General features: G+C 37.1%; 1 long non-coding RNA gene across 1 annotated transcript; it reads left to right on the top strand.

Moving 5' to 3' along the window:
• Positions 1-6,458: 6,458 nt before the first annotated feature.
• On the top strand, positions 6,459-6,998 carry LOC129941343 (uncharacterized). Its single transcript, XR_008780851.1, has 4 exons — positions 6,459-6,521; positions 6,584-6,744; positions 6,808-6,887; positions 6,945-6,998. It is a non-coding gene; the product is annotated as an uncharacterized LOC129941343 (long non-coding RNA).
• The last annotated feature ends 5,528 nt before the right edge of the window (positions 6,999-12,526 follow it).

Here is a 12,526-nt window from a genome sequence, read left to right as displayed (position 1 = left end):
CATGGCCGAGACGAAGGTGAATTTCTTTTCAAAGAATCTTTAATAGATTGATTTCTTGTAGCCAGCATGACAAGCCTTTTAGCTCTCGAAAATTCCATTATGAGCACTTTAATTTTTTAATTTAAAACTTTCTTTCACAAACTCAAGACGTTGCAATCACAAATAATGAAACTGAATAACGCATCAGATCAACGAAAACGGCAATTTTTTTTCTGTCAACCAAAGCTAAAGCTAAGCCTAAGTGTTGACATGCAAATTAGTTGTTGACAAAAAAAACATTATTGAAATTGATGTATAGGTCAAACCGTTAAAACTTATTGCCATATAAACGTATCTTGATTCGAATTTCTAGAGTTTGGGTCATAGAAACGTAACGCCGCATACGTTTGTTTGTTTCGATGTAATTTAAAAAAATGTTGATACGGGAAGTTCTAACTTCTAAGCTACTTCACTTAGCGGTACAATTTTCTTGCCACTTTATAAAATGTTATATTTTAAGAAAAGTGGCATACCCAGTCCTAAATTGTAAAAAATGAAGTTACGTTCTTGTATCTCTAAGGCGGCGAATTAATGGTAAAGGTTTGTGAAGCAAAGTTCTGAGTTTGAAGATAGTGAGACTTGAAAAGCAAACTAGTTGCCTTGTTCAAAATTTGCGTTCAAAGAATGAAGGGATTTAAAAGTAAGGTAAGTTTCTAGTATCTGATTGGCCAGCTGGCAAAAAATTGCCTTTCTGATAAGTAAGTCTAGAAAAATGGCCTCAACTACCAAGTCCAGTCTACTTACATAATGTCAAAATGACAGCTGATCCTGTTTTTTTTTTATTTGATTGAAAGCTTAACTTTATTAATCTTCGATTTTTGTATGTTCTGCACAATTTAATTTTGTGTTTTCTCAAATTGGAAAAGAAATAAGTTATATTTCTGTACACTACAAAATACAAGTTGTCGTGGACTTGTAACTTGTCTATTGAGTGTTTTGTTGATAATAATGTGTTTGCTGGTAGTTTTTGAACGTCCAACAAAAGATAGAGGTTTGTGAAGTAAAGTTCCAAATTTTAAACTATTGGCATTTGAAAAACAAAACCAATTAAATTGGTTTTAATGTATGTTCAAAAAATGCGATCTACTGCAAATGAAGTCCCTATTGTTGTGTAAAGCTGCCCATTGGTAGGCCTGCTAGGCCACCATATACTATTTGTTGGAATTGGCTTTTGGTATAATGTCATGAGAAAGAGGCTTTCCACTGGTAAAATTAAAGATTTCATTACCTTATTATCAATTAAATTAAAATTGCTACAAAAATATAAACATAACTTTGAGCCGTTGAAAAAAAGCAAATATTTAAGTTTTGAGTTTATTGTTTAAAAAAATACTGAATGGATATTTTTAATAAAGTTTTTTTTACCAAAAGTCATAAATATTTTACGTTAATTTTCAAGTTTCTTCTAATTCAACAATATGTTGAATCAGCTGTGATACCGCGGATACCAGAAATACTTGGATACCTTTGGATTCCATTTTTGATAACCCAGCTGTATCCGGATACCCTATCTATCTGAGATTAAACGCAACGATTGAAATTGTTAAAATCCGTGTAGCACACTTTCGGCGAGCAAAAATGAAACTGTAAGAACATTTTTAGCTGTTGGAACAAATTTTGAAGAATGGAAACCTTAACCTTGGTTCAAGAAAAACTGGAATAACTGAACTGTTGGCAAACGTAATTACTTATATAGTATTTTGCATGAAGACTAATGTCTTCAGTATTGGCTGCGTTCAATCTCGTGTTGGATAGGGTTTTTTGGATAGGTCGATTTTAAGATACCGTTTTTGAACGAGTTGGATAGCTGTATTGAGAGAGCTGTCCAAAAATAAAAACAACTTTCAGCTGTTCACAAAAAGCAGAGAAACATTTAAGCTTCGAAGTCAAAATTGTTGTAAGATAAAACATTTAATGGATAAATTAACTGATACTTCGAACCATGATGAACTGATAGTTGCGTAACAATTTAATTAAATTGGTCTTCTAAAAAACGAGAAGAAAATTAGTCAATTTTAAAGTTCAAAAAATAGATCATAATTACCTTCTAGAATTTGGAGGAAAATAGCTTTTTCATCGTCTATTATGTACAGAACATCTTCAAATGCAACTTCAACTTACATTTTGTAACTTTTTATTTACCAACAAATACAAAAAGCTGAAATCAATTTTTCAAGTTTCTTGAATTTCAACCATTTGTTGAATCAGCTGTTCTTCAGATACCTTGAATATGTCACTTCATTTTTTTTTTTAAACTTCTTACGCAAATCATTCTTTTCTTGATTCTTTTAATAAAATAAACTTTTGCTTAAATATAGTTTTGCGTTTTCAATTCATCAAAGTTTGGGGTATTTCTCATAAGAAACTTTACGATTGCTTCAAAAGAATAGTAACCCCAAACCTGAAACATACATATAAAATCCATGCAGCTGTGGAGCGGAAAAGTTTTTGTTTTGTACTATGGTCAATGCACGTTTTGCCTTCGTTAGTTTCCGTTCTATATGTTTTTTCATATTTAGTTTCGAATTAAATAGAACTACCAGATATTTATACTCTCGAACAATTTCGACTGCCTGGTTATTGAATGCCCAACTTTCGTTTCTTGCAGTCCTGCCGCCAACCGCTCTAAATATCATTATCTGGATTTTGATAGATATATGTCAAGATTCCAGCGATTATATTGGCCGTTTAGCCTATTCAAGTGCAGGTATGGTAGTTGTTCCAAACACAATTACGCCCTTGACCACATCTGTTATGTCGTTAATTAACAATATAAAGAGCAAAGCACTCAGTATACACCGTTGCTTGAGACCCATTTCCGTGTGAAACTCTGCCGAGACAGACGCTCCATCCCATATGTATGCTGGTATTCATTGTGTACATATTCAGAGAGTATACTTTTTTCCTCACCCATTCGGACATTCTATTCTCAATAAGCCCAGTGAAAAGCTTTGCATTTGTATTTAAGAAAGAAATACACCTATAATTTTATGCTTTATCATAGTTTCCTTTTTTAAAAAGTGGAAAAATTATTAATTTTCTGAAACTTTCAGGAACTTCCGCATTTTTGAAAAGTCGTTTAAATTCTCTAGTAAGCAGCAATAAAAATTCATCAGTTTCGTGCTTATAGTGCTCAAAAAGAATACGATCATCTCCTGGCGCCTTATTCTTTTTACCTTTCTCAATAACTTCTTTTAATTCATTTATTGAAAACGGTGCATCTAGAAAGTCATCTGCGGTTAAAGGGGCTGCGTGTAGTACCAATTGTGAGCTTATCGTTGCGTTCAGAAGCTTTCTGAAGTGGTCGCTCAGATGCGCTTGTAATCCTAGAGCAATAATATTCTTGGTTCCATTTAAGGTTTTCACAGCCTTCCAGAATTCGGAAAAGCTACGGGTGCGATTGATAACCGATACTAATTCTTGCTCAAAGGCCGATTTTTTTCTTGCACATATTCTTTTGAATTCAATATTTGCCTCGGAATACAGTTTTCTAAAAACAGGCAAGTTTCGTGACCGGATTTTTTAATGATAGATCTCTAGCTTTTAAGCATACTTTTGCTTATAATTGGTTTTTTGTTTTGTGGGATCGCTTTTTTGATGATCTGCTTTAAAATCGATATATTTACTAATTCTTTTAGTTCTCAAAGTTTTCTAATTTCTTTCCTCATGTTTTCTTGGAACTTGCTCTTATTTCTTTCATTACAGCGCATTTTCGGGATAAAATTCAATTTTTTTTTGCGCCGGCTGGAGTTTCTGCTCGCAATGTTGTAAAAGTAACTTTAAGGGCATGTGATCAGAGAACTTCTAATACTATATTTACGATATAAAGCGAGCACAAAGCTTGAGGTAACATTTCAGATTACCGCATAACAGTCCATTGTTTCTATTCAATATGTCAAAGTCTACTCGACTGAACGCGTGATTGTAGTTTAGCAATAATTTGTATCAGTTAAATAGTTAAAAGTATTTAAATAATTCAAAAATTCAATAAAACTATCCATATTTTCTTTTAATTGTGAAAACATTTCTTGAAATATAAAATTTTTGAAATATAAAAATGGCTTTCATACCGCTATCCGCCTTTTACATCTTATTGCCCAACTATAATAGACTTAACCGAAAGTAAGCTAATGTTAAAAACCGAACGAAAATTTATCAAAGGTTATCATTAAAACAAAATGTAACCATAATGGATTCAAGTAACTTAAGCAAATTTGACATTTGATTAAGCTCTAGCCATTTAAATGGCTCTTGCGTAATTGCGCGAAAGTTAGCGAAATATATCGAAACTGAGCAGAACGTCTTTTATGGTTGGTGACAAGTAAGGCTGCGTATTGGTTCATTCCCTTAAGCTGGCTTAAGCTCGATTAAGTCTATTATAGTTTGTTGCGAGGCAAGAGGAGGTGTGGAGGTGGGTGAAGTGGAGGGGTAGGATAAGGATGAGGTAGGAAAAAGAGATAGGAAGATTTGGAAAAGGTTAGGTGGGATTGTTGAGATCCGGGGGACGCGGCCTGCTTGCGGTGCACGGCGTCAGCTCGTCGGACGGGGGGGATCTTGCCCCCGAAACTCAACCTCGCCTGCAGACAAAAACACATATCAGGCCAAGGAATGAGGAAAAGGAAGGAAACATAAACGGACGGACTATTGGCACATCAGGGCACTGCGGATGTTAGTGCAGTGAGGCCATTACCCACCCTACCTTTAGGTATCCGTGGCCAGTTTTGGATACCCCCAAAGATTGTTGGTCGATGATCGGGTTCAGGTCATCCTAGGTCCATGTCCACTCCGCTACCCTCGACACCCCTGAAAAAAAGATCTTAAGCTCTCATCGTTTCGCTTGGGCGAAACATAAAAAAACTTTTTGTTCTATTTCCGGCGTTTCTGTCGGAAGTTTAATTTTATTTAATTGACAGCTTAATCATTAGATTTACAAACAAAATAAATTAACAAAAAAATTAACATCAAAAAAACAAGAAAAAAAACTGGTAACAAAAAAGTCAGGTTGGTAGTCCTAAGTCTTTATTTGTTTCTACCTTTACGTAAAAGAACCCTTTGTGGTATTTTCTTTTTTGTTAAGCGGATACGATTATCGGCGCCCTAATTCCTTACCCCTAAAGAGCTCTGTGGAGGTATCTTTTAGGACCCTATACAACAAAAAAATTATGGTACCGAACACGAAATTAACACCAACCTTTTTTTTTACACCTCACAATCAAATATGACGAAAAAAAGAACAAGATTATGGAAATAAACAAAAAAAATAACTTCCACGCCGATGAATTAATTTGGTAAATTTCAAAAAAAATTTAAATATAGGACAATCACAAACATAAAAAGATCCACCGGGTTGGTATGAAGATAAATCTGATAGGGATATGTACGTATATGTTTATATAATTTATAAATTGATTGTTTTTTTCTCCTTCAATTTGGTTCACGTCCAAATTTCCTTTTCTTTCAAATTTTTTTTTTTTTTTTTTATTTCCTTCAATTTCATATTTTTCTTCTTTGGGTTTCAGTTTTCCAAATTTGTATTTAATTTTTGATTTTGTTCAATTTCAAATTTCTTTTGAATTTTATTCAATTTCAAAATTTGTTCGAATTTTATTTAAATTTCAAAATCTTTGTTTTTTTTTTTTTTGGGCGGCGGCCCCGCTCTCCATGATTTAATTCGGGCCGCCGTGAATCAAACACCTTTACTTGTTGTTTGCTGAGTTCCTTTATCCAAAATTGTTGGCACCAATTAACATTTCACTTATTTCACTTTCTTAAATATCTTTTCTTTCTATTTTAGAATCTGGTGGTCCAACTGTTTCTTTTTTAATATTTGAATTTAATTTTACCACTATCACTCACTTTTTATTCCACTGTGTGGTAGATGGCCAAATGAGGGAGTGCTGAAATTATCATCCCACCCACACCGGCAAAAAACAATATTCGGATGATGTATTCTATCTCTAACAGGAACACATCATCCGATCCACCTATCCATACATACACCGCCAACCAACATCATCACACTCAAATAGTGGGAAACCACGTAGGTATTAGAACACTTCCAACAGAATAGGGGTATCAGTGTCCCAAGAACTAAGGGTGTGTTCCACGGTCGAAATCGGAGAGACCTGTAACACCGAACCACATGAAACCAGAACATTTAAAAAAAAACCATACACATAATAACCAAGTAACCACAAAACGTATGAATACGAACCACCTAACCACTGCAATGACATGCATTAACCGTCAATACTGAAAACTAAACACGGACATAAAACAAAGTTTCATTCACATGCAACTTAACAATTCAACCAACTTAAACGACAATATACCAAACCCAGATCTCTTCCGGAACGCATCCATTGCTTTCCCATGGAATTTCTCTCCACTGAGTTATGGAGAGTTTCCATGGAGACCAACAATGAGGCAAGTGACAGCTACAACACAAAATAAACAACATCCAACGAGTCAACAAGTTTTGGGTAAGTACGAGATTTATTTGTTTCTTATTTAACTATTCTTTTTTTTTATTTTACTACCTTAGGATTGAGGATGCGGTTAATGGAAGGCATCCACAACAAAATTTGCTGTTTATTGAGATATACTCTCAATAAAAAGCAAAAAACAAGGATTCTGGATGCCTGGGAAATGGAATGGGATTCGGATGATGGCGAGGAACTGGTGGTACAAGGGATGCTGAGATGGGTGAGTGTTTGAAATACACAATTAGTTTTATTGGATTTTATTTGCTTGATTTTTCTTTCCTAGATTAAGGGAGTTTTTTGATAATTGTGGGGAAAAACCCACGATTTAGGCCGGGCAAACTTTTGTACTACCATTAAGTAGAGGTTAGTATTAATTTTATAAAATTAAGTCGGCTTCCATTTTGTTTTTTCTTTCTATAGTTAGAAGGTCAATGACCCTAACAATAACCAGCGTAGGTTGCCGACCTACCTCAAAAAAACGAATTACTTTTTATTTATAATTAGTAATTATTCAACTAGACACCTGAAATTACACATATATACATAACTATCTACACATTTAACAATTAGCATTCCTTTTTCAGGATTTTGTCGAAACCCTTATCTGCTGGAGCGTCTGGTGTACCAAGGTTAAGGATGCTGGGAGGTACACTTCTAGATATGTGGATCGGAGGTGCTCGTCAGAGATTTGCGAGAAAAAACCGAGCTAGTACCTATGTCCTCTATTAAGCCTAAAGTGTATACAAAAAACTATATTTAATTGGGAGTACCTACTAATTTGAATGTATTCTGTTTTTCAGGACTCCTGCTATGCAACGAATCAACACTTATCATTAATGTCCCCCATCTCTATCCGCCACCACTACGAATTTCTACGTTACATCATACAAGTGATTGTTGGTGAGTGATCTTTTTGATAACTTTATTTTGGATTGGTTAGATTATAGTTAAACATAAAAATTAATAAATAAGTTAATAAATAAATAAATAGATACATTATTAAAATCAGTAACTTTTGTAAATATCACAGATCGTAGTTTTCAATCATTGCGGATAGTATTTAAGTTAGTAAAATTAGTAAATTAAGTATCACAAGTTTTAAAAGATAAGTTACTTAAGCTAAAATAAAAAAGAAAATATAAATATCACAGATGAAGAAAATTTAAAGCTATCAGTCTTAGTAGGATTAATAATGTTAGTAAAATTATCACAGATGGGATGGTTAAACCATTTTATCACAGAAGAAGGAAATTTTAAAGGCTATTAGTCGTAGTAAAATTAAAAACATGAGTAAAAATATCACAGATGGGATGGTTGAACCATTTTATCACAAATGTTTAATAAAATAAGTTAAAATCCTAATAAATAAATAAGAACGTTTAACATTAAGTAACATTTAGAACATAAGGCATGCAATGAATATAATAAATACATATATGCTTAAAATATCCGTGTTTATGAAACAGTTCCAGGTACTTGTGGTTATAGGGTGTTTCGGTTTTTTCTTTTTCGAACTGTTGCTAAATAAGTATAATAAGTTATACTCACGGATAATTTAATAAATTAACAAATAACAAACAGAAACGATACGAGTAGCAACAATGATTACTAAGAAAAAAGACTTGTATTTAAAACAAACAAACAAACGTGTTTTTGAAGCATTCTACTTATTGTTTTAAATCTTTTGCGTGATATATTCCAAGTCTTTTTCCGGTTAAGTTTTCTAACTCATACATTTGATTTCCTATTCGTTTAACTACTCGGCATTTAATATACTTGGGTGAGAGTTTCGCTGATAACCCTTTCGACGAATCGCTCATCACAAAATTTTTCCGATACACCTCTTGTCCGGGTGAAAATTGAACGTTTTTAGTACGGACATTATAAATTTTTGAGGATTTATCGTTGGCTTTAATTATGTTTTCGCGAATTTGATTTCGTATGCACTGCAATCGACCATGTCGGGGAAGAGTTAACAGCTCGCTATCGTCCAGCGCATGCAACTTCTTGGCAAGTTCATAACTGCTACCGTGCGTCATCATGTTAGTGCCGAATAATGCATAATAAGGTGACACACCGGTAGAGCTATGAACCGCGCTTCTTAACGCACACGCGATGTCGCTAAGGTGCGTATCCCAATACCTTTGATCGTCTTTTAGGTACGATCGAATAGCAGCCAACAAGGAGCGGTTCACCCTCTCCGACGCGTTCGATTGCGGTGCATAGTGAGCGGTTTTAAAATGCCTTATACCGTATTTAGCCATCATCGATTCGAATTCCTTGGATACAAATTGTTTTCCGTTGTCGGAATGGATGATATTTGGTACTCCAAACATATTAAAGACGTCTTCTTTTAAAAATTTAATGACGCTTGAAGTACTTGCTTTTCGTAACGCTTTCAACAACACAAATTTGGACAAATGATCTAATACAACAAACACGTATACATTTCCTAATTTTGACCTTGGATATGGTCCTAAAAAGTCAATGTATATTTTTTCAAACGGACGATTACTACAATATGAAGTAACAATAGGAGGACGGGATACTTGATTCGACGCTTTACTTTGTTTACACACACTACAATTGGAGACGTATTCACGAACATGCACGGTCATATTAGGCCAGTAGAAATAATTTCTAAGTTTAGCTAGAGTTTTTGCTATGCCGCCGTGTGCGGATTTAGGAGGATCATGAACTTTCTTTATAATTTCCTCGGTTAAACCTGATGGTACCCAAAGGAGCCAGGAATGTTCCCACATTTCTTCTTCGCCTAATTTTTTAAAAACTTTTTTATAAACATATCCGTCTTCGTATTTTAAGTCGGGAAGCTCGTCTTTATGGTTGTAAACCGTCTCGATGAGGTCTAAATATTCATCGGAAAGGAATTCCGCTGACTTCAAATCAATCAACGGGGCAACGTCCTCGATAGTCAGAGAATCCACATGTACCCGAGAAAGAGTATCCGGTACTACGTGTTGACTTCCTTTACGGTGCTGTATGTCGAAGGTATAGGACTGTAAAGAAAGACTCCACCTGGCAAGCTTGCCACTAAGGTCCTTCATGCTCATCAGCCATTTAAGGCTGGAATGGTCCGTTATGATTGTAAAGTCCATTCCCTCGACATACGGCCTGAACTTCTTCACAGCCATCACCGCGGCCATACACTCCTTCTCGGTGACACTGTAGTTTCTCTGACTTTTATTAAATTTTTGAGAGAAAAACGCGATCGGTACCTCCTCTCCTTCCTCGTCCAACTGAACCAGTACAGCACCGATCCCGGCGTCAGAAGCATCACATTGGATGTAAAATCTTTTTGTGAACTCCGGGCGCGAAAGAACCGGCGCTGAGATCAACGCTTTCTTCAGGTTCTCGAATGCCATCAGCGCTTCATCCGTCATGAAGAACTTCTCGCTTCTCTTCTTCAGCAGGTCAGTCAAAGGAGCAGTCAAAGTTGAAAAGTCCTTTATGAACTTCCGATACCAGCCTGCCATTCCAAGCAGCCTACGGATCTGCCTAGGGGTTTTCGGGATCGGGAAATCCACGATCGCCTCTACTTTCGCCGGATCCGTTTTAAATTTCCCACCACCAACTATGAAGCCCAAGTATTTTAACTCCTTGAAGCAAAACCTTGATTTCTTCATGTTGATGGTGAGATTGGCTTTACGTAAGCATTCGGCTACTTCGCTTAGCAGGCTGATATGGGTATCAAAATCCGGTGCCATGATAAGCAAGTCATCGAGGTACACAAAAACGCGCTCCCTAAGTCGTGCAGGAATTACCTTGTCCATCAACTGGCTCAACCGTTGAGCTGCATTGCACAACCCAAACGGCATCACAGTGAACTGGTACAAGGGTCTTCCCGGTACCGCAAAGGCAGTCTTTTCTCTACTCTGTTTCTCCAGCGGAATTTGCCAAAAGGCCTCTTTGAGATCGATACTACTCATGTAAATCGCGTCGGGAAATCGGCTGGTGAGTCCTTCAATGTGAGGAAGAGGGTTCGCATTTTTCTTCGTCAGTGCGTTCACCTTACGGGAATCCAAACAGAGTCGGTTTTTGCCGGGTTTCCGTAAGAGCACTACTGGCGAACACCACGGGCTTTCACTCTCCTCAATCACACCGAGTTTCAGCATCCGATCCAACTCATTGTACAGCAGTGTTTGTATCGCTGGAGAGACCGGGTAGTGACGCTGTTTCACAGGGAGAGCATCTCCTGTATCGATGACATGCTCCATCATGGTAGTCTTTCCAAGACCATCGCGCTCGAAACTTATAAATTTATCTTTGACAGCATCCAGCCTGGCCTGTTGATCCGAGGTTAACTGGTGAGCATTTGGAGAATCTGATTGTTCGTCAACCGAGATACTACTTATAATTCCCGGAGCTAACTGAAACACTCTCCAAAAGTCAACTCCAAGATAGATCTCCTGATCCAAGCTGGGAACGAGAAAGAAGGTCAAAATCTCTTCTTTATCCTTATACGTGACTCTAATGGAAATTTTGCCCACAATTGATTGTCTTTTTCCGTCAGCGGTCCTAACTCCTGAACTGAAAGGTGTAATAGGACAACCAAGTTGTTCAATCAATTGTTCGCAATTTTTCCCTAATATGCTTACACTAGCACCGCTGTCTAGTAAGCCTAAAAACTCTCTCGAACCTATTTTAATTTTGGCATAAGGCCGAGGGTCGGATTTTAAATTTACAATAGTGGAAGATATCTTCTTCGAAGTTTCTTTACGGGCCTTGTATCTCGCCCTTGCCTTTAAAACATTTTTGGAAGGTGTGCTTATTGCACTGTTAAAAATTCGTGCCCGAGCTTTCTCGTATTCCTGAAGACGGACATGTAACGGTTTGATTTTGTATAAATTTCTTTCATATACTTCTTTTATAATTTCTCCTTTTTCTTTTCGCTTTAAAATTTGTATTTTTATCTCACCCTCTTGCAAGAGAGGGGTTTCCATCACTCCATCAGCGGAGGTGGAATTTTTAAAATCTATTGGGGGTTCGGATTTGGATTGGCACGCGATTCCCCCGTACCCTTCGCGTCCCGAGACCGGTTTCCCTGATTGCATCGTGGGCAACGTGGAGTTATTACGCCTTCTAGACCACACTTGTAGCAAAACACGTTTCGCACATCAGACTCACAATCAAAGTAAGTATGGCCCTGCACTCTGCAGTTCCAACATTCTAATTTTGTAGGGTCCGCGTATTTGCGAGGCGAAATTTTTGGGTCGAGCCGTACCGAACTGATAAGCAGCAAGCTGTTCATCAGTCGGTTGGTACTCCTCTTCCAATTCCAGTTCGTTAACCGGATATTTGCCTGGTGGTTTGGCTAAGGTTTTTGGCAATTCCTTCCTCGGAAATGCCACTTCCGCATCCTTGCAAGCAGTCCTCAGCTGATCCGAGGTAAAGATGGCCTGTGGGTAAACTAATTTCCCTATTCTTTCATTTAGATTTCTTTTCAGAATTCGCCCCATCTCTACATCCGGTATTGGGACCCTTAACTGGAATTTCATCCGGTTTATTGCCATGAAGAAATCTTCACTACTCTCCCAGGAATGCTGCTTACGATCCATGATGTCTCGGATTATCTCGAAGTCCGAGTGAGTATTCCTATACTGACGCAGCAAGGCATCCTTCAAAGCTGGCCAGTCATGACGGTAATTTGTCCGCTGAAACTGCCAGTACCACTCGGTAGCATTTCCTGAGAGAAGTAGATGAAAATCCCTTAACACTTCAGCCCATGCACATCTATGTTTGTTCCGCTGGATCTCAACCCGAAGAACAAAATCTTCAGCGGTCATAGTCGTTGGTTGGCCATCGAACTTCAAACCCCATCTATCCAATCTTATTGGACCCTGGGGTCTCGGATGCTGAGTTGGACCATAATACTCCGGTTGGTAGCCGTATGGGTTAGGAGTTCGCATAGGGTAAGAGTTGGCATACGGATCTGACGGGATTCCCTCATACCCAGCGGGAAGATTACCCCTATCTTGAGGTCT

This window comes from Eupeodes corollae, chromosome 1 (genome assembly GCF_945859685.1).
Source record: "Eupeodes corollae chromosome 1, idEupCoro1.1, whole genome shotgun sequence".
Lineage (NCBI taxonomy): Eukaryota > Metazoa > Arthropoda > Insecta > Diptera > Syrphidae > Eupeodes > Eupeodes corollae.
The sequence above is the reverse complement of the archived record's forward strand: the minus strand, read 5'-3'. Positions and strand labels throughout refer to the sequence as shown.